The sequence below is a fragment of the Bos javanicus genome, chromosome 20 (genome assembly GCF_032452875.1).
Source record: "Bos javanicus breed banteng chromosome 20, ARS-OSU_banteng_1.0, whole genome shotgun sequence".
In the NCBI taxonomy this organism is placed as follows: domain Eukaryota; kingdom Metazoa; phylum Chordata; class Mammalia; order Artiodactyla; family Bovidae; genus Bos; species Bos javanicus.
Window position 1 is genome coordinate 38,793,162 of NC_083887.1, and position 24,963 is coordinate 38,818,124.

The 24,963-nt window shown below is 42.1% G+C and overlaps 1 protein-coding gene across 6 annotated transcripts in view; it reads left to right on the forward strand.

The window, feature by feature from the left end:
• Positions 1–12,725: 12,725 nt before the first annotated feature.
• Positions 12,726–24,963, forward strand: part of PRLR (prolactin receptor) — a 193,432-nt gene continuing 181,194 nt past the window's right edge. For 2 of the 6 annotated variants that reach the window (XM_061393752.1, XM_061393753.1), the window contains exon 1: positions 12,726–13,505. The gene's annotated coding sequence lies outside the window, so the exon portion shown is untranslated. Of the gene's footprint in view, positions 14,176–24,963 lie in introns of all 6 variants that reach the window. The other 4 variants (XM_061393756.1, XM_061393758.1, XM_061393751.1 and 1 more) reach the window with 3 other exon arrangements.

Here is a 24,963-nt window from a genome sequence, read left to right on the forward strand (position 1 = left end):
ATTAATGCAAGCAAACACACACACACACACACACACACACAAGTTGAAAAATACAGAAAGACCCAAGACCACTGACATAAACTCATCACAAATACCAGTGTTATGGAAGACAGACTGATGGGTGAAGAATAAAGATTAAAGAGACAGGAAAATCAGGTGCAAAACATCAATGAATTCTGGTCTGAGGAAAATATACAGGTACAGCTATACAGGACATTTGGGGACAATTTTTATACTTATACACACAGAATGAGAGATAAAGAAAATATTACAAATGTCAAGTAATTGTGTATGTATGTGTGTGGAGGTTTCTTTCTTTCTCTGCAATCTAGAACGCATTCCCCATTCAGTTATTTACCTCTCAATCTTTTCCTGGCCCCTATTTTCCTCACACACCAACTTGTATATAAATTCTTACAAAATAACTCTCTTTTTAAATCCCAGACAGATTAATCCTTTCCTCTAGGTTCTAAACTCCCTCCTTTTTGGAGCCCTTGCCTCCACAGTTCATTTTCTCACAGCTTCTCTCTCTTAAAAAGTGCATTTTTTTTCCATTTCATTCTGGATGAATTACATCTTTCTGATACAGAAAGGTTTTCCTACTTTTGCTGGGCCCTACTCTCTCAGGTGCTATTTATTGGGGTGAGTGGTAAGAAGGGATCATAGATCCCTGGGATTCACCGCAAGGGGTGGGCTATACTTTTTTGGGGATTTATAACATTCTTCTGGAGCTTCAGTAGACACTGAGTAGACATTTAATGAAGATCCTCCTTTTTCAACACCACATCTGTGTTCTGGTCACTCATATTCTATTGGTTTGTCACTGAAAGGAGGAAATTGATATACTGTGGCTTTGTTTTGAAAACTGTCTTTCGCCTCACAGCACTTTCCTAAAATCCCTAAGCAGAAACTTTTGCAGAAATGAAGGTTATTATAGTTACCATGTTGGGAACTTTTGCATAATTTTCTATGGGTATCTTGAAGAAAATTAACGCAAATTATACCTATGCATGATGAAACGTAAGTCCTCTATGAGCCTCAACAGTGATTTTTCAAAACATAGTCTGTTTCTCCAACCAACCTGCAAAAAGAAAAAACGCGCATCTCCTATTATCTCCAAATTTTACTTTCGTCCTTTGCTGATGATCATGGGGGATTCTAATCTTACCTTTGATCCACTGATCTCTTATTGTCTCAAATCATTTGACATTCATTTCTTGGAGGTTCTCTAAAAGGAATGAGGTAGTGGATGGAGGGAAGACCAAAGACAAGTTGTAGTAAATGAGCTAGCTTTTCAAAATGTGTGGAGATGGTGTTGGAAACACGAGTCACAAAGATGAATTTGCACAGCAGCCAGGAAGCAGCAGGAATGAGTGAAGAAAGCCTAGGTACAAAAAACTTCTCTTCCAGTTAACAACTGTCATCTTCCCATACGTTTCCCTAGAGACATGAGCCTCCATCAGTTCAAATTTTATTCTCTCACTTTTAATAACTATCTGGCATTTAAAGACTATATTTCTAGTCTAAGAAAAACAATGCAAGTGAAATAATACATAGTAACTGACAGGTGGCTTCAGGGTCAATAGGAGATGGAGGAAGCCAAGGAGTCTGGTGAGGCAGAGAGGAGGACCCATGGAAGAGGGAGGCTACGCTCAGTGACAATGAGCTAATGACAGCAGGGAATGTGTGTCCCATGGGCACAGGCAGCGTTTTTCAAGAAAGGCTGCACGTATGGATTTTATGGTATTATTTCACAATTTTTGGTGAAAAAAGTCGATGAGCTGCATTTAATTTCAAAGCTGAGGCTGCTATGCATGACCTGTTTCATATATGAATGAAATGATATGGTGTAAGACTTTGGAACCTGAGGACGTGGTTGGCTAAAATTTCAATGGCAGTATTAGAGATTTAACATTACAAAATGTATTATTTCCCAGAAGCATTGTGTGGTTGATGATAAGGTCTGTAGTCTCCTTTTCAGAGAGGTATTTATAGAAGATTAAACATCAGGACAATTTTCGGAGCAGTCTCACTTCCCAGTAAGAGTGTAAGATCTCATGGCTATCTAGGTCCCGTGGGCTTTTTAACTCTGGAAGAGAATAAGCCAATTGAGTCAAGCAAAGGACCTGTTTCCACTTGGCCTGAGCGCTGACCAATGTATACTGGTTAAAACACTGCCTGATGGAGGGCAGGTGGTCCAACTACAAAAACAATAAATCACTTTACACAGTTTAGGACGGCGCCATGCATCTCCATGGATGGTACTAACGTCTGCCTTACCACGTGAACAATGACTGATGTTGTTTGCCTTTCAGCCTTAGTAGAGTGGGATGTGTTTGCCTTGGCAGCCACGTCCTGCCCACGAAAGCAGCACTAGCACATAGGATTTCTGTGAATTGCCTGACCTGCCCTTGCACTATTAGTCAACAGGCACCAGGTGACAGGATGAAGGGGACATGGCATGCCACACTGACTCTAGCCCCTCTGGTCTCTTTCTCCAGGGATGAATCCTGAGATATGAATCCCACATGAAGCAAGAGTTGGTTTCATGCCTTCAGCCAACACAGGAACCCCACAGGTTGGGGAGAGGGACCTAGAACGGTAGGAGAAGCTATTGGCCGTGGTTTCTTTGGCAGGAACTGGTGAGGCGTCCATTCTGCCAAGTGTCCCAGCTGTGCCTCAGCCTGGCCGGTGGCTCTTCTCACTCCACAAGCAGCTGGTCCCATGCTCCATATTCTGGACAGAGAATCCACATTCCCTTTAAAATTAAGAAGAAAAAGAAAGGGGGAAAAAAGGTAATCAGAAGGTAACAGTATGATTTCCTAGCTCTTCTCTCACTTTCCAGCTAAGTGGCCAGTGGGGCTGGTGATCAATTCAGCATATGAGTGACAAGATTTCAGAGCCTCTGAAACCATTTCTATTCCCCTTCCTGACTCTGCTCCCACTGCCCCATCTCTCACCCTGAAGACAAGCCTTGGCAGAGGGGAGACCTGACTCCATCTGGTTGGATGGCCATAGTGTAAATAAGCTGGGACTGAGCATTCACATATGTGACAAAGCAGATCTGTGTTCCCATGCTGAAAAAGCCAGCTGAGAAGGTATAAGGAGCAAGGGCAACAGGCAAGACAAATACATACCTATGTTCTTCCTCTCCTGGATTTCTCCTTTCCTCCCCTCCCTGCCACTTCACTCTCTCTCTCTTTCCCTGTCACTCTCCTTCAATTTCTCTATCCCCATCTCTCTCCCCTCCACCTCTCTCTCCCTCTCTCTCTCCTTTCCTCACTCATGAACATTGAAGATGAGTGGGTTTATAACATCTGAAAAAAAAAAAAAAAAAACAGCATTTGAAGAGTGTGTTTTCACTCCCCAGTGGCCCCATCCTGACCCCTCTGGTCCCTGCAAACTTGTGATTCTTTTTTTCCCCCTTAAATCAGACCCTGCTCATAGCCACACTATGCCCTGAGATGCAGCTACATGGCAGGCACTCCACCTATGGTCCTGGTTGGGAATCCAGATTCCCAAATGTTTCTTTGTGACCTGAGATTAAAGGAAGGCAGCAGAGAGCGAAGCCCTGGTGTGCCAGCCCAGTCCTTTGTTCCCCTTTGCCAGCAGCTCTTTCTCTGGCTCCGGCAAAGAACTCAAAGTTATGGAGGAAATCTGTGTAACACCTTCTAGATGACAACCATTGGAAGGCTTGTTCTCTTAGAACCCCAGCCCTGAAACGCTGATGCTGGAAAGATGCCCTCCATTTATTCTGTTCCATGTAGGAAGTACAAAAGAAGAGAGGAAAGGACAGGCAAGGAGAGAGGCAGGCTCAGAGAAAGTTCTCACTTCCAAGATGGAAAAAAAAAAAATTAAATAAAGATAATGTTTAAGAAAATCTCTTTTTAACAGGACTTCCTGGTGTCAATATTTTTTATGACTGTGTTGAAGGGTGCTGGCAGTCCAGGCAATCCTAGGGAGACTGGTTCATGATGAGAAGCAGACAGCAAAGCCAGCTAATCCTACTGCATGGAGAGCACATGCTCTGGCAGATGGTTGCCATTTCTGAAGCCATTTGGTAGCCCAGCCAGGCTCTCAGCCACCTACAGAACTCCAGGTCTTCAGAGTTTACAACTTGACTTTCCAGATGTTTACAAAGGATCTGCTTTCTTTTGGCTTAGAAGGAGACCAGAGGCTGGCAACCTTGATCCCATAAACTAAATTACCAACATCTAATGGTTTTTAAGGGCTTCCCTGGTGGCTCAGAGGTAAAGAATCTGCCTGTTAATGCCGGAGACCCAAGTTCAGTCCCTGGATTGGGAAGATCCCTTGTAGAAGGAAAGAGCAACCCACTCCAGTACTCTTGTCTGGGAAATCCCATGGACAGAGGAGCCTGGTAGGCCACAGTCCATAGAGTCGCAAAAGAGTTGGATACAACTTAGCTACTAAACAACAACAACAATTTCTGGACTCATGAGGTACCATGAGGTCACAGGCCACTTTACCTGGGCCCAATTTTGTGAACTTAGGAAAGTCTTTACTTCTCTGGGCTCTAATCTCCTAGTCTTTAAAGTAAGAAATTACATCAGTGACTGTCAAATATTACAACCCAGAGTGGAAGACAGGAAACTGTTGTTTACATCAAAAATTCTCCATTATTTTGAATTAAAGTCCAAAGATCTTTCTAAGAAACTTCAAAGAAGTACCTCTTTCAGGTTACAACCCTTTATATGACTAAAGAAAACTAACTGATTTGCCTTCCTTCTACTTAGCCAAACATCATCAGGTCTATAGGACTTTCCACATATGATGCAATTTCTAGCATTTAGACATAACTTCTATGATTGTCTTGTCAACAATCATACTAACCATAAAGTTTGCTACATGCCTGATGCTGTTCTAAGTTCTTTTACTTCAGTAATCTCTTTTAATACTCAAGCAGTCTGGCAAGATAGGTACACTTTTTATTCCCATTTTATAGATGAGGACAACTGAAAACATAAAACTTAAGCAATTTGTCCAAGACACATAACCAATAAGTAGTAGAGCCAGACACTCTGCCTAGCAAGTCTGACTCTGGAGATCATACTATTCATAGCACTTTGCTCTGTCATGTATGCATATTAAGTCGCTTCAGTTGTGTCTGACTCTTTGTGACCCTATGGACTCTAGCCCTCCAGGCTCCTCTGTCTATACGATTATCCAGGCAAGAATACCGGAGTGTGTTGCCAGGCCCTTCTCCAGGGGATCTTTCCGACCCAGGGATCAAACCCACATCTGTCACATCTTGTGAACTTACTAAAATCTTTACTTCTCTGGGCTCTAATCTCCTAGTCTTTAAAATAAGAAAATCCATTCAGTTCAGTCGCTCAGTCATGTCCGACTCTGCGACCCCGTGAATCGCAGCACGCCAGGCCTCCCTGTCCATCACCAACTCCTGAAGTTCACTCAGACTCACGTCCATCGAGTCAGTGATGCCATCCAGCCATCTCATCCTCTGTCGTCCCCTTCTCCTCCTGCCCCCAATCCCTCCCAGCATTAGAGTCTTTTCCAATGAGTCAACTCTTCACATGAGGTGGCCAAAGTACTGGAGTTTCAGCTTCAGCATCATTCCTTCCAGAGAAATCCCAGGGCTGATCTCCTTCAGAATGGACTGGTTGGATCTCCTTGCAGTCCAAGGGACTCTCAAGAGTCTTCTCCAACACCACAGTTCAAAAGCATCAATTCTTCAGTGCTCAGCCTTCTTCACAGTCCAACTCTCACATCCATACATGACCACAGGAAAATCCATAGCCTTGACTAGCCTTGACATTACTTTGTTCGCAAAGTAATGTCTCTGCTTTTCAATATGCTATCTGGGTTGGTCATAACTTTTCTTCCAAGGAGTAAGCGTCTTTTAATTTCATGGCTGCAGTCACCATCTGCAGTGATTTTGGAGCCCAGAAAAATAAAGTCTGACACTATTTCCACTGTTTCCCCATCTATTTCCCATGAAGTGATGGGACCAGATGCCATGATCTTAGTTTTCTGAATATTGAGTTTTAAGCCAACTTTTTCACTCTCCACTTTCACTTTCATCAAGAGGCTTTTTAGTTCCTCTTCACTTTCTGACATAAGGGTAGTGACTGTCAAATATTACATCCCAGAGTGGAAGACAGGAAATGTTTGTTTCTATCAAAAGTTCTCCATTATTTTGAATTAAAGTCCAAAGATTTCCACTAAAAAACCTCATGGCCAGTTCAGTGTGAGTTCAGACTAAGATTCAGGCCTTCTGGTCCCCAGTTCAGTGCTCTTTCTACCATGTCACATTATCCTGAGTGTGGATGGAATGTCTGGAGAAGAAGGTAAGGGGACTTTGAGGAAGGAGAACTAGAGTATAAAATTCCCAATTCCAAATCCCCAGGAGAACTGTTTAACAATAGAACTTTCAATTATGTTACCACAAGTAGAAAATCACCTTCCCCATTTCTCAATTGAGTCAGGAATATGAACTTTGGCAAAGACAGAAAGGCAGTCTTGCTTAAGACAAGACTCTAAGACTTGCCCTAGTTCTCATAACTGAGGCATCAGGGAAGACAAAGTTCAAGGAAGTCTTAACTCTGAACCAGGAAGGAAGCAGTAGCCTCCAGCCACAGGTTCTTGTCACCAAAGGCTGTTTAGATGGTGAAAGCTCACTAGTGAAAGCTTCTTTGTATAGTATTTTCCTTCTTCCCCAGGGGTTTGAGAGGAGGCATTCGGAAGAAGGGATGACTTCAGCTTACAAAGCTGAATCTGAAAGATTTCATCAAGAAAGTAAGCTCTCGAGACAAGTTCATACGGCAAAAATCTCAGAAAGAAACAAAGGATGGAGACAGGGATGACAATTGTCAATAGCATTCCATGGCATCAGGTATGGTGACCCATTTGAAGTAAAAGTCAGCTCCTGGCACTCTGCTCAACACTCCAATGGCTTCCTTCTTCCTTCCTAGGAGGAGCTTTATTCCAAAAAAGTTCTTCAGTGTCCTTATTCAAGATTCAGCTCGTTATATTATCAAAGAGGCCCAATATTGACCCTCTGACTTAATCCACATTCCTCTCTGCTTTGTTTTACTTCTTAGCATATATCATCACCTGATATAGTTTCTTTGTTTGTTTTTAATCTTTCCTCCTCCAAACTGCAGAATATAATACCGGATCTCAGACTGAGTCTAGTTACATTTTTCCTGCTGTAAACCAGCACCTAAAAATGAACCTGGCATTTTTGACAAGTGAATGAATGAAAAAAAAGGTTAAAGAATGAAAAATGAAGGCAAGGACATCCACTCTCACCACTTCTATCGAGCATAGCACTGGAAGTCCTTAATAGAGCCATTAGGCAAGAAAAAGAAATATAAGGCATCTACATCAGAGAGAAAGAAACACAATTATGTTTACAAATGACATAATCATGCATGCAGAAAACCTTAAAGACTCCACACACACACACACAATAAAACAACTATTAGAACTAATGAACAAATTCAGTAAAATTACAAGATACAAAATCAACATACAAAAAGTTACATTTATATATACTAACAATACATTATACAAAATGAAATTAAGATAATCTTATTTACAGTAGCATCAAGAGAATAAAATATTCAGGAATAAAGTTAACTAAGAAGGTGAAAGGCTTGTCCACTGAAAACTATAAAATAGTGCTGAAAGAAGTTTAAAAAAACACAAATAAATGGAAACATATCTCATGTTTGTGGATAGAAAGACTCACTACTGTTAAAATGTCCACACTAACCAAAACAATATTCAAATTTGATGCTATCTCTATCAAAATCCCAATGGCATTTTTACAGAATAAGAAAACAGTTCTACAAATCATATGGAACCACAAAATAGTTTGAATAATCAATCAGTTTTGAGGAAGAAGAACAAAGGCAGAGACATACTTTCAGATTTTAAACTATATGACAAAGCTACAAGAATAAAAACAGTATGGTATTGGCACTAAAACAGACATATAGACCAACAGAACAGAATTGAGAGACCAGAAATACATTCATACATTTACTATCAATTGATCTTTGAGAAGGGTGCCAAGAATACAAAATGGGCAGAGAAGAGTCTCTCAACAAATGGTGATGGGGAAATTGTATATCCACATGCAAAAACAATGAAACTAGACCCTTATCATACAGATACACAAAGATCTACTCAAAACAAATTAAAGACTTAAATGTAAGACTTGAAACTGTAAAACTTCTAGAAGACACTGAGGGGAAAACATCTTAATATCGGTCATGAAATGACATTTTGAATATGACAACAAAGAAATAGGCAAAAACAACGAAATAAACAAGTGCAATTGCCTCAAACTAAAAAGCTTCTGTGTGCGAAGGAGCAATCAACAGAGTGAAAAGAGAATCCATAGAATGCAAGAAAATATTTGCAGACTACATATCTAATAAGAAGTTAATGTCCAAAATATATAAGGAACTCCTACAACTAAAAAGCAAGCAATAAAAATAACAACATAAATAATCTGATTTTAAAATGGCCAGAGGGATTAAATTGCATTTCTCAAAAGACATACAAATGGCCAAGAAGTAGAAGAAAAGTTACCTGACATCATTAATTATAAGGGAAATACGAATCAAAACCACAACCAGGTAGTGCCTCACACCTGCTGGGGTGGTAATTATTTTTAAAAAGTGTTGGTGAAGATGTGAAGAAAGTGGAACATTCAAGTGCTACTGGTAGGAATGTAAAATTGTGCAGCTGCTGTGGAAAACAGTATGGAAGTTCCTCAGAATTGTTCATTATTGGCATGTAAATACTCATGCCAAACAAAGCAGAGTATTGTCCAGAACAGATATAAGTATATGGAAATGTATAATATCTGACACTAGAAATCAGTGGGAAATTAGGGATTTTTTTTTTCAATAAAACCTAATAGGATAATTGACTATGCTTTCAGAAGAAAACTGATTTAATCCTCTATCTCATGTAGTATTTAAAAACCATTTCTAGGATAATTAAAAGTCTTTAAAAGTATTTTTAACAATATTAGAAGCAAAGAAACAATAGAGAAAACTCAGAGACTTAATAGAATATAATTGACAGATTCGGCTAGGTGAAAATCTAAATCTTTTGTACAATAAAACAGCCCATAAATAAAATCAAAGCAAACATGACAAATATTAAACATTTGCAATATATTTAACAAAATGTAAATGTATATACAATAGTAAAGAAAAATCATTTTTTTAGAAAAACAAATATACTAGAAAAAAAATAGGCATAAGATTTAAAATAGAGAAAAAAATTCTCAAGGGATAATAAACATACGAATTATGTCTTCCCTCACAAGTATTTGGGGGACTATGAATTAGAACAATTCTAAGGTATAATATTTTGCTTATTGAACTGAAAAAAATTATTTTGATAAAATTCGTTCCTCGCAAGGATGCGAGCAAACACTTGGTTGGAGTGTATACTGGTACACATCTGTATTGATAAGTATTGAGGAAGAATTTAAAGTAATCAATACATATGAGAATTTTTAATGTTCCTACTCAGGGCTCTCATTTCTAGGACTTTTTTCTACAACATTTTTTGGAGAGCAATCTGGCAGTGATCTTACAAAATTTTAGTTCTCATTCCCTTTGACCTAACAATACCATTTCTAAGTATCTGTCCTAAGGTACAAGGCTTCCCTGGTGGCTCAGCAGTATAGAATCTGCCTGCAATGCAGGAGACCCGGGTTCGATCCCTAGGTCAAGAATATCCCCTGGAGAAGGGAATGGCTACCTACTCCAGTATTCTTGACTGGAGAATCCCATGGACAGAGGAGCCTGGCAGGCTACAGTTCATAGGGTTGCAAAGAGTTGGACACAACTAAAGTAACTTCATATGCATGCACGCATCCTAAGGTACAGGCAAAGATAATCATGATAGCACTTTTTACAATAAAAAGTTGAAATGATCAAAGATCTAAGAATGGAAGAATGGTAGAATAAATTACGGAAGCGGCTGCCATTAAAAAGGATGGGCTAATTCTATAGCTGGTAACCTAGAATATATAATTGCATGACACAAAAGACAAGTCACAGAAATTATTCAGTTTTTAGTTTAAAAAAAGAGAAGCATGTACATATAGAGACGTGGCTACATACATGTAGGATGAGGAGAGTTGTGCATGCTAAGTTCCTTCAGTTGTGCATGCTAACTCTGTGCAAACCTATGGACTGTGGTCTGCTAGGCTTCTCTGCAAATGGGATTCTCCAGACAAGAATACTGGAGTGGGTTGCCATGCCCTCCTCCAGGGGGTCTTCCTGACTCAAGAGATGGAACCTGCATCTCTTACGTCACCTGCATTGGCAGGCAGATTCTTCACCACTAGCACCACTTGGGAAGCCAAGGCTAGTTACACACCAATAAGTTAAGGTGGTCACCTCTGGAGGTGGGATCAAATGAAAGAGGGAGCATGTGTAATGGACCAAAGATAAAACTGTTCCCATTCAGGGAGGAGGAGAAAAAAGAGGGGCCATGGCACGAGGCAACAGAGGAGGGCCATAGACAGACCGAGGACAGTCAGGGGAGGAGGGCAGGGCCTGAGAGCAACACAATGAGGATCCCAAGAGGAGGGAGTGAAGGGGTGCCGTGAGCCCTGGGAAGGTGCAGTCCTGAGAAAGAAAGCAGCTGAGTAGTAGTGGTGGAAGCCAGGGTGCAGGGGGATTAAGGCAGTTTTTGTCCACTCTGCTGGGGCATCTTCATAGAAACAGACAAATCGGGGCCCTCCCCCCAAACCGTCTGAACCAGGAGCTCTGCAAGTGACACCCAGATATAGTGTGTTTGAAACCGTCCTCAGATGACCAGGGTACAGCCAGAGTTAAGAACCACTGAGAGAAGGCGTTGAGAGCTTACTGAGTCAGGGACAACTGAGAACTATAGCTCATTCTTTCAGCAAGCTTGACAGATGAAGAAAGGAGTGAATTAAATCATAAAGCCACCAAAAGGGTTAGCAGGGTCATGGAAGATGCGAGGATATTGTAGGCTGAGAAAGAAGCTGATAAGGCAGAAAACATTAACTGTGAGTTGAAGGTAGGGAGAAGAGGAAGGGTGCAGTGGAGGGGGGGAACTGAATGCTATTTGTCAGGCATTTTACTTATGTTATCACCATTATGGCTCCTTTTGCTGATAATTAATAATCACTATTTTTATTTTTTGAGGCCTATATTACTGTGTCAGATTTGCAATGTGGCAAGTGAAGTTTAGGGAAGCCAAGTAAATACTGAAGATCCAAATCCATGCCGACAAAAAGCTGGGTTCTTTCCTCTGTACTGGCTGTACAGTAATATCTTGGAGGCAGCTGGTAGGGCTGGAGTCTAGGACTCAGTTGGAAGGGAAGCTTAGGAAAAAGGAGGGACACACCCGCTGAAACAGTGACAAGACAGAGACAAGCAAGAAGGGAACACAAGTAAAGGGGTAGGGCTTGTGAATCTGTAGAGAAAAGGGTCAGGGAGACAGTTTGGAATGGGGTTGAGATTCACCCTTGACTTCCTGCATCATCTCAGTAGAGCCGGGGCAAAGTAATTAATTCCATGAGAGCTAACGCTGGTGGTTCGTGGACGGTGCCCGTGTGCTACACAACAGAGTGGAAAGCCTCGTCCTTCTCTTCCAGTGAGATGTGGATTAGTCACTCAACAACCCATCTGTCAATCTGGAAACCAGGAGCACTGATGAACTGAGCTGTCTGTAGCTAACTGGGAACCACAAACAGGAAGAACAAGGGCCCTGCCTTCCAAGACCTGACAATCTAGAGTTACTTGGGTGAGATTTTTTCCACCAACATTAAAAAAAAAACCTGGTGATGCCTTGCTTTGCAAAGGCCATGTAGAAACATTCTGCCACTGACAATCCCATGTCACCCAGAGGTTTTGAAAATAAACAGGGGTTGCATACCTTTATGGCGCCCCCATGAACAAGGTAAGTGTGCAAGAAAGAAGCTTCTCCCATCAGCTAAGAGAACTCTGGGGGATGGTGAAGGACAGGAAAGCCTGGCATACTGTAGTCCACTGGGTCGCAAAGAGTGGGACAGGACTGTGCAACTGAACAGCAACAAAGACAACCAGATGGTTACGGTTTAATTGTACAAGGTCACATTACTGAACAGGAAGCATCAGGTGGTCACGCCTATACAGGTGCCTCTGGGCTTCCAGTCCAAAAAGATCACCAAACCATCTTGGAATATTCAGTGGCTTCTGGGGACTCAGCAGGTGGCTACTACTGAGTGTCATTTGCCAGTAATTCCAGAGTGTCAATCATTCAAAAGGGAATACACCTAGAATTCCAATTATTTTTTGTTGAGAATGTATTGTCTTTGTTTAAAATATTCTCCATGGTGTCCCCCTGGGTAATTAAATAAGCAGATAAGATATTAATTAATAGCAGCAAACAGACACTAACAACTTACTAATTGAGGGATAAGTATTTCCTTCAGGCAGCTACTACTTTTGTTTCAGTACTTTTGCCAGAGAGAAAAGGTAGTGATTATGCATGGTTTTGTTATTGCCAGAAAAAGAGAAAAAAAAGTCAGACCCCCATACAGAAAAGACAATAGAAAACATGAATTGTGTATTTGTGGAAAAGAACAAAAGCGTGGGTTGTTTCAGCACCACCAATGCTTCTGTGTTGCACTCATGCGGCAGAGAATAGACAGGCACTGGGGTATCTAAAAAGAAAGCAAAACCAGCTCTCTCGCCCTCTTTGCTTTCTCGGGTCACTGACTGTTTTTGCCCCTTTCAGTCCTACCCCTCCTTCTTCTGAGGGAAGGTGAGATTCAATTCCCCGGAGCCTCGCTCCAGTGCTGGTGCTGTCAAGCTGCTGTTCAAGCTGTTATTCGAAAATAAGGAAAGAAATCTGACACGGAGACACTCCACGTCTTGGCTGCCAGGAGAAATACCAGCTTTGAGGTCGTTCCATTTATGAAGCTATTTTTAAATTATTACTATTATTGTTTTGCCAATCTGTTTTGTGATGCAGTCTCATCGGAAGATCTGTGGTCCCCATCTATCGTGCAAAATCCATCTAAAGGTGAAACCGTTCTTCTTTCTCCACTTCTTTGCTGCATTCCGGCTTCCCCAGCTTCTTGCTTCACCTGGTGAAGCTGGCCGGCTATGGACATTTTGCAGGCTTAAGAAAATCACTGTTTCGCCTCGAGCAAGGAACACAAATGTTGCAACCTTGACTCCTCCTCTCGCAAAGAAAGAGTGAACAAGTGCACTTGCTGGGCTTCTTGTTCCAGAGCCGCCGGGCTGCTGGAGTCCAGGTTGGGACACCCAGACACCAGCCTGCTGGTCTTGGGCTTCCCACCCCCGCCCCCATTCCCGCCCCCGCCCCCTTTCTCTTTAAGTCTAACTCGCTCCTCTCCCTCTTTCTGGAGTCTACCCGCTGTTCCTGAAACAGCTTTACGCACGATGGAGGTCCACATCCTCGTGCAGGAAGTGCTCACGGAGTGAGATGGCAGACCTTGCTCCCCGGGAAAAGTGAGTACCCACCGCGCGCGAAGCCGAGGGCGCGGGGGCGGCGCCAGAGTCGCGGGTTCGAGGCCAAGTGCAGGCAGACGCGCACCGGCGGCTGGGCTTGGGCTGCTCCGGAAGACGCCAGAAACCCGCCGGAGCCGCCGAGCGGGCAGCCTAGGGCAGAGCCGGGACTCTGACAGCACGGAGGTCCCCTCCCAAAGGAACTAAAAAGATTGTATCCGCCACCAGCCTCGCCGCTTGTACGACGGCACACATTAGTCTTTATAAAAAGCATCTTGAGGATGAGTTTCGGCGTGACTGGGGGATTCTCAGAAGATACATTATTCAAGTCAAATTGAAAAGAAAAAAAGAGCGGGGAGGGGAAGGAGCTCAGACAGGTGATGTGCGGACGGCGGGCTTGAGGATTCTCCCAGCATCAGCCGCGGCCGCCTCGGGGTATCCGGCGGAAAGTTGAGCGATCGCAGTGCCGACCCGAAAGGTGTGGCTCCCCGCCCCCTCAGAGGCAGTGCGGGTAGTGACAGGTAAGCAGCCTCCTGGCTGTCACCCGTAGCTCAGCCGAAGGGAGGCAGCCTGACCTCAGCGAAGGAATTCCAGCTGGAGAAGCAGCTTCAGGAACCGCTGGAGGAGAGAGGACGAGAGAGCAGAGGAGAGGAGGGGGAAGTTGGGCAAACAGGTAAGGGAGGGTGGGGGGTAGCCAGGGCGCTACCGGAGCCAGGGCTGGAGTTGCAGCTCTTTGGGTGGAGAACATCCTTGTAATGGCCTCTCCCTGTTCTTCGGAAGCAGCCCACCTTACCCTAATAACAAGCATTTAGAATTTTCGGTAACTGGACTTGAAAATGATTGCAAAACATTATTATGACACTATAGGGATCCGCTTGTTTACATCCATCAAATTGGTTGGTTAAGCTTTCCCACCTGAGTCTCATGCTTCTTGGTCAGTGGAGTGCTGCTCATTCCACCCCTGCTGTGCAAAGTTGGGCAAGACCCTTGGGGTCTGTGGGCCTCGATTTTCTTTGCACATGTTGCACTTTGCATGTGTGTATATGCGTGTGTGCAACATTTAAGGATATATATGTTGTGTGTATATATATGTATGAATATATGTGTGTGTATATATTCTGCCCTAAATGTGTCCATATGTGTGTATACATACACACACATATATATATACACATACATATATATATTTAGATTACTACTGTATATGAATATATTTAAGACTAATGGAGCAAAAGTGCTGCTGAATCATGTAAGAAAGAAACGGATGAAATTGTATATTTTAGTGATTCTTAAAAATTGGTGCTCATTAAGTCCTTTTGAGAATGAGCTATGAGTCCTCTTCCAAGAGGGGAAAGCATTTTTATGGAATGTTCATAAAGTTTTTCAAGCAGTCCCAGAAGGTTGTGGACATGCCCTGAAGTCTTTGCCTGAGCCCCTAGTGAACATCCCTTGCCTTCCTCTCTAGGGTCTGCATCAACCATCCAGCCAAACCTCTGTGGCAGCTTGGTTGGCTGTGGGAGCCATCTGCAGCCTTCTCTGGGGGTCTGGAGTTAGCCCTGCCAAAGGAGAGAGCCTGGCTTTCATGAGTGAGCTCCCGGGACACTGTTTCCCAGGAGCTTCACTGGTCTCTGCCTTGTGGGAAACCCTCTTCACAAGCTCTTGCAATGGCTTTCCTAAGGGGACCATCCTCAGCCCTGGAGTTTTCAGTCTTACAGACAGCATTGGAGAACACCGGCAGAGAGTCACTGTCTTAAGGAGAGCTCTTCAGGTCCCACGGTTGGATGTCAGACACTGGGACCGAGGTCTGGTTTTGAAATGAAGTGCGGTTTGCTCCCCAGTGCTGTGTAGGAATAGTAACAGTCTCCTTGTGCACCTCTGCACTTTTCCTTTAAGGCACTAGGTTCCCGTGCTTTGGAGGACCTGGGTCTTCCATTGGCAGTGCCAGCAAGGTGTAGCAGAGGACACGGGGAGCTTTCAAGCCCAACAAACCAGGCTTCAAATCTTGGCTCCCTTGCTTCAGGCAAGTCACTGAACTTCGCTGAGTCTCACTTTTCCTCTTGTGCTTTCTTGCACGGTTATTAGGAAACTGAAATGCCTAGTCTATGATAAACTGCTATTACTGATATGAATGTGAGTTTATAAGTCAGTGTTAAATAGTCTCCTACTTTTTTTAGAGCAGTTTACTGTCTTATGGGGCTTATGTCAGCAAAACAATGAGTACAGTCAGTCCTGATCTAGTTATTCTAAAAGATGAATGGTGGGTTCAGAATACAATGTTGGGCTTATTGCTTCACCTTTGTCAAGGAATTTTCTGTGTTGCCAACAAGTGAAATGTGTCCAGACTAGCATGAAGTCTTGACCCTTTCTCTGAGTTCCCTTTTGACCCATAATCTTGAACAGAAAACAGCTAGATCTGTGCCTGTAGCTGCATGAATCTCAGTATAGAAACTGGAGAGGGCTGATGGCTGCATCCATCTCCAGGTACAACACAAACTGTCTCTGTAAAGAGAAACGTCTTCATTTCCATCTTTCACAGCTTGGAATAGATTTAATCAACTCAGCTAGTACCACCCCCCACCCCCTGCAGTCCTGGCCCCTCAGTTGCAAGAAATTGAATGACATAGAAGTAAGGGACAGAAATAGCATAATCTTAAAAGGAAATTGGATTCCCACTAAGTATCCATTCCAAACATTCTTGAATGCGAAGATGACAGTATTGATACCTACTAGTCACTGAGCCTTCAAGATATACTAAGCACTTCCCTGTGTTCCTTCTGTTAATTCTCATGGTAATTCAGTGAATTCTCTCTTCAATTAATTTTCTTACTGCAGGGTACACATTATCAAATAAAGCTTTACAGATAAGGAAACTGAGGATTAAGGAAATTTACATGACTTGCCCAGTCTCCACAGCAAGTAAAAGGTAGAACCGAACCAGGACATAAGCCCAGATCTGTCTGATCTTGATACCCACTCTTGTTCCACTAACCCGAGCTGCCAGGCTCCCTGGGGTCAGAAAATTGCATCATGCTAATTGGATGATCCAAACTAGTTCTTTTGAAGGGCAGGAATCACCAAATCCACTGGGTGATTTCAGTGGCATGAACATACACTTTGCGTGTGAACACACCAACAGGCAACAACAGTGAAATCACCTATGGAGAGTGATTTTCCCATCCTTTCCCAAATCCAGCTATAAAGTCAATAGTTACCCACAGCAGGTGAGGCTGGCTCTAGGCCACTGATTTCCTGAGCAATTTGTTTATGTCGGAAAGAGCTCTGAAATTCTTATTTTTTGTTACCTTTAGAATCAGGACACCTTGCCATTTGCCTCCCTGTGTTAAACATTCATTCATTTCATGAATACTTGCTGAGCTCTGAATATAACAGACAAGACCTTGGCCCTTGTGAAGCTTCTATGCCACAGAGATGTATAAGAGGCAGGTGAACACAGATATATATCAGATCATTTCAGACATTGATAAATGTTTTGTTATTGTTGGTCATTTGCTAAGTCGTGTCCTACTCTTTGTGACCCCATGGACTGCAGCACACCAGGACACAGGCTTCCTTGTCCTTCACTGTCTCTCGGAGTTTTTTGAAACTCATGTCCATTGAGTCAGTGATGCCATCCAGCTGTCTCATCCTCTGTCATTCCTTCTCTTATTGCCCTCACTCTTTCCCAGCATCAGAGTCTTTTTCAATGAGTCGGCTTTTCACATCAGGTGGCCTAAGTATTGGAGCTTCAGCTTCAGCATCAGTCCTTCCAGTGAATATTCAAGACTGATTTCCTTTAGGATTGACTGCTTTGATCTCCTTGCTGTCCAAAGGACTCTCAAGAATCTTCTCCAGCACCACAATTAGAAAGCATCAATTCTTCTGCGTGCAGCCTTCTTTATGATCCAACTCTCATATCTGTACATACACATCAGAAAGAAAGTAAAGAGAAGCTGGGGGCCTAAAGGGTAACAGGGCTTGGGGGCAACTTTAAGACAACAGAGAAGATCTCCATAAGAAGGTCACCCTTAAACTTAAATCTGCATAATAAGAAGAAACCAGCCCCATGAAAATCTGGGGAAAGGATTGCCTTAGCAGAAGAAATCTCAAGGCAAAGTTCTGAAAATGAATACATAAAGCAGTATGGCCCCAGATACAATAAGATGGTCCCTAAGGTATTAAGTTGAGGTTTACAAAGGGGAAATCATTGTTTGAATGCCTAGTCTAGCTTGTTCTGTGTACTTTATACCTATCTTATTTTTTAATCTTCTCAGCAATCTGTTGAGTTAGCTTTTCTGTCTTGATTTGATAGTTAAAGAAACCAAGACTTGCAGAGGGTAACCAACCAAGGTTATTAAGCTGGTATTTGAATCCCACAGTCTGTTCCGCACCAAAATCCAAAACTTTTTGCTAGCACAGCATGTGGCCTTTGAGATCATCTCTTCTAGGGGATAGTGAAAGAGCTAGCAGCAAGAAATATCCAACGTTTATTAGGTAGCTCAGTGCTGGCAGTGATTTCTGTCTGATGTCCCAATTTCCAGTTAGCATGTCTAAACCTGCACTGCAGAGTGTGGTAGCACTCGCCCCATGTGGCTACTGAGCACTAGAAATGTGCAAATTGAGGTGTACCGTAGTGTAAAGTATACCCCAGATTTCAAAGACCTAGTACCGAAAAATACATATCTAACTCTTGAATTTTTATACTGACTGTATGTTAGAATGATAGTATTTTAGACGTAGTGGTTTAGCTGAAGTACATTATTAAAATTAATTCTGTTTCTTTTAAAATTTGTTTTCATGTGTTCAGCAGAAAATTTAAAATCACATATGTGACTTGAATTGTATTTCTTTCAAATAGCACTTCTGTAGACCAATTAGTTGACAGGGATAGAGTAGGGAATTGTTCCTCCTTCTTCTTAATAACTTTTCCTGTATTCTTGGCTTAGACTCCTTCTCAGGTGTGTCTCCTAATTCAGTTATTCAGTGAAGCAGTAAACAAGAAAAAAGGGGTCGCTCTGTGTCCTCCTCCACCCTCATTTTTCTGCTGAATGGGTGATCATTCAAAGCCCACTACATCATGCCATTATATGAAATAGACTCAGTGGTTACTTTCATCACCAGGACCCATTCCCTCACCCAGACAAACCTCAAGCTTTCAAGCATCCTTATCACCAAAGGGTTATTTTAAACTCAGGTATGCTTTCACCATAAAATCATTTCCTAGGACAGTGTCTTTGACATTCTGGGACTTTGTAAAATCAGCATAGGAGACAGCCAGGGTTTTGTGCCTGCATGCAAAAATCATGAAATGAATCATCTTATTGTGGTGATAAATGTTTTCCCTTCTCTGTCCTTTTGCTTGTAACAACTTGAATAAGATGCAGTCCAAGGTTCCAGAAGGGCTGTTTCAAGGACATCACAGAAGGCCATTTTGGCTTCTGTTGTCCACTAGCTAACGTGGTTTTTGACAATGTCAATGAAATACAAATACAATTGGTTTGATATATGCCAAAGGGAAGGACATTCAGATTCTGGTGGTGTTAGAGGAAGTCTCTGGCCTGGAATATCACAGACCTGCATTTGAGTTTGTCTATGGGTTTGTGTGTTACCCTTACCCTCCTTCCCTCAAAAATCCTCTAGAAAAGGTCAGTGTTGGTGAGACAATGCCACATAACAGGCTAATGGAGAAATATTCTAGAAAATGGTTGGCCACAGACTGTAGTAGACATTTGCCTACAGTGAAGAGTTTCTTTTCTGTAGTTTTAAAAGGATATACAGACAGACCTCAGAAATATTGTTGGTTCAGTTCCGGACTATTGCAATAAAGCAAATACTGCAATAAAATGAGTCACAAATGTTTTTGGTTTTCTAGTCCATATAAAAGTGAATTACCCTACACTATAGTCCACTAAGTATGCAGTAGCATCATAGGGCTTCCCTGGTGGCTCAGAGGTAGAGAATCCCCCTGCAATGCAGGAGATGCAGGTTTGACCCCTGAGTCAGGAAGATCCCTTGGAGAAGGAAATGACTACCCACTCCAGTATTCTTGCCTGGGAAATCCTATGGACGGAGGAGCCTGGTGCGCTACATTCCCTAGCGTCACAAAAAGGGTCAGGCACAACTTATTGACTAAACAACAACAAAGCATTATATCTAAAACACAATGTATGTATCTTAATTTGAAAAATACTTTATTGTTAAAAAATGCTAACTACCAGCTGACAACACAGTTTGTAAAAAAGAAAGAAAGAAAAAACCAAACTACCTGCAAAATACAATGAAGTGAAAAGCAATAAGATGAGGTGTGCCTGTACCAGATGCTCTTTGAGATATACAATTAACATTTGTTCATTTCCACTCAAAATCTCCATCTTCCAGGGAAATGTCAGTAAGAAGCTGACAGGAATGAATTTTAGTGTATCTACCTCAACAGTAATACCTATTCTTCAACATCTTCTAAGCCAAGAAGTCTGTGCCAGAGTCCATGGGAAAAATTAAAAAAAAAAAAAAAATCTTAAACAAGGTCCTTGCTCTAGAGGAGCATATTATCTACCAGGGAAGATGGGCACAAACATAAAACACCAAGAGCAGTGTAAGATGACATCCTCTAAGTGTTCCATGAAACAGACAGTTAGAGTTGGGAATTCCAGAGGGCATTATGCCCATAGCCCTAAAGTACATTGACAATACAGGGTAAGAGATGGGCATTGAGGGACTTCCCTGGCAGTCCAGTGGTTGACTTTGTCTTCCAATGCAAGGAATACCAGTTCTATCCCTGGTCTGGGAACTAAGATCCCACATGCCTTGGGACCAAAAAAAAAAAAAAAAACCAAAACTTAGAACAGAAGCAGTATTGCAACAAATTCAATAGTTTAAAACTGGTCTACATTTTTAAAAAAATCTTAAAAAAGAAAAAGAGATGCCACTGAGGGATGTAAGGCCAGGCTATTACTTCAGTTCCTCAGTCGTGTTTGACTCTTTACAACCCATGGGCTGCATGCAGCACGCCAGGCTTCCCTGTCCATCACCAGCTCCCAGAGCTTGTTCAAACTTATGCCCATCGACTTAGTGCTGCCATCCAACCATCTCGTTCTCTGTCATCCCCTTCTCCTTTAGCCTTCAATCTTTCCCAGCATCAGGGTCTTTTCTAATGAGTCAGTTCTTTGCATCAAGTGGCCAAAGTACTGGAGCTTCAGCTTTAGCTTCAGTCCTTCCAATGAATGTTCAGGACTGATTTCCTTTAGGATTGACTGGTTTGATCTCCTTGCAGTTCAAGAGATTTTCAAGAGTCTTCTCCAACACCACAGTTCAAAAGCATCAGTTCTTTGGTGCTTAGCTCTTGATGGTCCAACTCTCACATCCATACATGACTACTGGGAAAACCATAGCTTTGACTAGACAGAACTTTGTTTGCAAAGTAATGTCTCTGCTTTTTAATATGCTGTCTAGGTTGGTCATAGCTTTTCTTCCAAGGAGCAAGCGTCTTTTAATTTCATGGCTGCAGTCACCATATGCAGTAATTTTAGAAACCAAGAAAATAAGGTCTCTCACTATTTCCATTGTTTCCCCATCTATTTGCAAAGAAGTGATGGGACCAGATGCCATGCTCTTCATTTTTGAATGTTGAGTTTTAAGTCAGCTTTTTCACTCTCCTCTTTCACTTTCATCAAGAGGCTCTTTAGTTCCTCTTAACTTTCTGCCATAAGAATGATGTCATCTTCATATCTTAGGTTATTGATATTTCTCCCGGCAATCTTGATTCCAGTTTGTGCTTCATCCAGCCCAACATTTAACATGATGTACTCTGCATAAAAGTTAAATAAGCAGGGTGACAATATATAGCCTTGACCTATTCCTTTGCCAATTTTGAAATTATTATGTCCAGTTCTAACTGTTGCTTCTTGACCTGCATACAGATTTCTCAGGAGGCAGTTCAGCTGATCTGGTATTCCCATCTCTTAAAGAATTTTCCAGTTTGTGTGATCCACACAGTCAAAAGCTTTAGCATAGTCAATGAAGCAGAAGTAGATTTTTTTTGGAACTCTCTTTCTTTTTTGATTATCCAGTGGATGTTGGCAATTTGATCCCTGGTTCCTCTGCCTTTTCTAATTCCAGCTTGAACATCTGGAAGTTCTCGGTTCATGTACTGTTGAAGCCTTGCTTGGAGAATTTTGAGCATTACTTTGCTAGAATGTGTGATGAATGCAACTATGTGGTAGTTTGAACATTCTTTGGCATTGCCTTTCTTTGGGATTGGAATGAAAACTGACCTTTTCCAGTCCTGTGGCCACTGCTGAGTTTTCCAAATTAGTTGACATATTGAGTGCTGCACTTTCCCAGGCTGAGTTGTAGACCAATGGAAACAGGCACGGGCGTGGGGGTGGGAGCTGGAGAGGAAGGCATTCCGAGTAAAGATGCATATGCAGTTGGCCTGCATACGGAAATGTGCACGGAGTATTTGGCAGTATGAAAAAGAACATGGAGAACAACTAGGGGCGCTTTTAAAAATTACTGATGCCCCCACCTTGTTCTAGAATTTTCATTGAAGAATGGGGCCATGGTGCCAGTGCTGTTGTTGTTCTTTGTTGTTTGTGATTCCCCAGAACATTCTAATGTGAAGTCAGAGTTAAAAGTCATTGAGTAAACACACCGAGTCTTTGTCTTATCATCATGGGCAATAAAATTAAAAGGGTAATGTTTTCAAGAGAAAGAAATGGACAGTTAAGGGGCATGGTCTTTATTGTGTAGAAGGTTTATGGACATGGATATTTCTGCTCAGTTGCTTTCTTCACAATTGCTGTCTGTAATCATTCTGTTGACTTGGATGTTGTGGCTAAAAAGTGTAGCCAGCTTCCCATCCCTGTACGCTGTGTGCTTTGGGGGTGCCCTGTAGTCAACCCTGGTATAGGGTAAGTATAGGGTGCTGGGTGTCTCATGGCTCTTTGTGTCCACCAGGCTTTGTGTGATCATTGCAGAGGGCTTCATTATCTAAGGGCTTCATACCATTAGTGCCATAGTAGCTATTTTATAACAGTCTGTAACCATGCCTCACCTTTCCAACTTTACAAATTAGAAAATGGAGTTTAATTACTGGCCTTGGGCCTTGAGGCTTACTGGTGATAGAATGAAATTAGGATTCTCAGCCACTGAATTCCTCATATTTATTTGGCTCTTAAAGCACATGGTGCCCCATCTCCTGTTGCTGTTACAATATTCTGTACCTAGCCCTGTTACCACTTGCATGAATGAATTAGTGTTACAGATCAATCAGTAAAAGGTGACTAGATTGCCCGAACTGGCAACACTGTGATTTTAAGTGTCAGCAGCTCGGAGGCAGCAGGGGCGGTCCCAGGAGCCCCGTCCCTAGCATCTTGGAGTTCAAGTAAAAGCGTGGCCATGCATACTTACAGCTTATGCACTCCTACCTGTGGGAAGTAAAGACTCCTTAGTCTCAGAGCTTTCAAGCTGTTCTGATTTCTCTTCTCTGAAGCTTCTGTTCGCTTAAAAGATAATGGTTTTTGTTACACGTCTAAAAAAAAAGAAGAAGAAGAAAGCTGAGCAATTTTTACAGCTGCATTTTTAAAGAATTCCTTGTTATGTCTCAAGAATGTCTGGGTTTATTGCCAGTGGTGAAGCTGGGAGGTCTTTATGAAGGGTAATAGAAAAAGGCTAGAGTCGTAGCACTACAGCTTCTTTAGGATATGAGGACAGGTCAGTATTGTGCCATTCCAAAATGGTTCTTTCCTTTTTCTCTGTTTTGAAATCCATTACTTATTAAAAAACAATTTCTAGTATCTTTAACTATAGGAAAAAGCAAGCCTCTAAAACAGTGGTCCTCAACACTGACTGTACATGAAAATCACCTTAGGAGCTTTAAAAAATACAGCTGCCCAGGCCCTATCCATAAACCTATTAATCAAGATTCTGGGTGAGGAGGCTCCATATCACATTTATTTACAATTCTCCAGTTGATCTTCACTAAAATGGACTTTACTTCTCAGAGAAAGTACAAATCTTCATGATTTATTTCTGTTTCTTCTTCTGCCTTGTTCTAGGTGTCATGGACCCCAGAGAACCATCCGAATCATATTTTCATTGGGTAGCAACTCCATCAGTCTAGCATAAAATTGAGGTTTCTACCTATGTATGAACTAACTCCATCTTCAGAGTGACCCTGTATAAACTCATGACTAAAATTTCTTGTATGTACAATTTGGAAATCAAGTTGCCAGAGGCTTGATAATCATGAGATTGGAAGATAAAGGTTAAGCCTTCCTGCCATCCATGTATTAAATTTCCCAATTGCTATGTTGATCTTTAGTCAGCCAACCCTTGCTTTCCTGTCTCAGCCATTTTAAAGCCAATTAACTCCATTCCTGTCCACACCCTTATTAAAAATATAATTATAGCAGTGTTCTCTGTCATTGGGTAGACTTTATGAGGTGAATTGGCCAAGAACTAACTAGGTTGTGTAAAATTCTCTCAGGCTCAGGAGATCATTTGGGTTGCAGAGGCTACCAGCAAGAGGCTGGGCTAGGAGAGCCATGAATGTGGGTTTGGAAAGAACCAATTGCAAGTCATACCAAATTGAGAAGAACTTAGAGTATGGAAAAGGATTCTAAGATCAGTCTGAGAATAATTATCCAGGGTCCAGTTAAATCTAAGATGGCAGCCCTTCTCAAAAAGTTGTATAAATACCAAAAAGTAACCAAGATTTTGTATTAGATTTGGCAGGGATTGAAAGGATGGGCCACTCTACTTTTCTTGAGTGCTGAGATGGCAGGATTAGGAGATAAGAAGTTGCCAAGGAGATAGCAAGGAGAAGGATGAACAAAGGCCTGCTGTTGTCCAAGCATCGTGGGCACTGACAATTGTTATTCACTCAACTAATATTTATGTAGCGTCTGTTTTGTGCCAAGGACCCTTCGAGGAGCTGGAGCTGAAGAGATGGTGTTCTTGTTCATGTGGAGTTTACATTGCAGTGAGAGCAAACAGATATCCGTACTAAGAATAATACTAAGATAAATAAAATCAGTTAGTTGGTGCTATGAAGAAAAATGAAGTGAGATAAAGCGGTCAGACTGACGAGGGCTGCTTTCAATAGGCTTACAAGAGTCACTGTCTCTGAAGAGGTGACATTTGAGCTAGCATGTGTAAAGAGAAACCCACACAGAGATCAGGGAAAAAAAAAAAAACTGGCAGAGGGATCAGCAACAGCAAAAGCTCTGAGTTGAAAAAGGTTTTGCATATTCTGAAAATAGAAAGACCAATGTGCCTGGACACTTAGGAAGGAAGGAGTGGAGTCAAATAGGAAAATAGCCCAAAGAGTCTGAGGTCATGAGTGGAATTAGGGTTAATGCTCTAAGGGAATCACTGGGAGTGTTTAAGTAAGGATGTAATGTGCATTTTAGAGCTCTCCTGGCTCCTGTGTACAGAGTGGATTGTAGACAGAGCAGAGGGAAAG